Here is a 655-nt window from a genome sequence, read left to right as displayed (position 1 = left end):
TTTCAGGCACCCCCCCCCCCAAGAGATCAGAGTTGTCACAAGGCCGCGCGAAAGGGGGTGGGGGCGGGGGTTAGGAGAGAAAAAAAAAGTATGCCTGTGCATTTTTAGAAGAGGGCAGGGAGAGGCCTATCCTCAAGTAAAAGGTAAACGTGGAGTAGGCAGTTCCCAGGAAAAGGGGTGAAGAGGCGTGGGGGAGGGGAAGCGTCCTGACCCAGGAAAGGCATGAAAAGGGCAGTGGGGTCGACTCGATTACGGAGGGGGCCTCTCTCTGAGAAAGAAGGGTGCAACGGTGTGTGTGGGGCGGCGAGGGGGATGAGAAGGGGCAGCATCCTCCTACTAAGAGCCTGGGAAGGGCCAGGCCCACGTCCCGAGAGCGAGCGCGGGGAGACGGAGGAGGTGACCCTTCCCTCCCCCAGGGCCCGGTCGTGAGGGTAGGTCTCTCTTTTCTGTCGGACCCTTACCTTGTCCCAGGCGCTGCCGGGGCCTGGGCCCGGGCTGCGGCGCACAGCACTCCCGGGAGGCAGCAGGACTCGAGTTAGGCCCAACGCGGCGCCACGGCGTTTCCTGGCCGGGAATGGCCCGTGCCCGTGAAGTGGGGGTGGGGGGCAGAAAGGCGGAGGGAGCCAGAGGCGGGGAGGGGGAAGGGCCAGGGAAG

General features: G+C 64.6%; 1 protein-coding gene across 5 annotated transcripts in view; it reads right to left on the bottom strand.

Moving 5' to 3' along the window:
- Positions 1-649, bottom strand: part of SETD5 (SET domain containing 5) — an 83,933-nt gene extending 83,284 nt beyond the window's left edge. For all 5 annotated transcript variants that reach the window (XM_077751529.1, XM_077751533.1, XM_077751534.1 and 2 more), the window contains exon 1: positions 462-649. The gene's annotated coding sequence lies outside the window, so the exon portion shown is untranslated. The remainder of the gene's footprint in view (positions 1-461) is intronic.
- Positions 650-655: the final 6 nt, after the last annotated feature.

Source organism: Crocuta crocuta, unplaced genomic scaffold (assembly GCF_008692635.1).
Source record: "Crocuta crocuta isolate KB4526 unplaced genomic scaffold, BGI_CrCroc_1.0 scaffold69, whole genome shotgun sequence".
NCBI classification, from domain to species: Eukaryota; Metazoa; Chordata; class Mammalia; order Carnivora; family Hyaenidae; genus Crocuta; species Crocuta crocuta.
The sequence above is the reverse complement of the archived record's forward strand: the minus strand, read 5'-3'. Positions and strand labels throughout refer to the sequence as shown.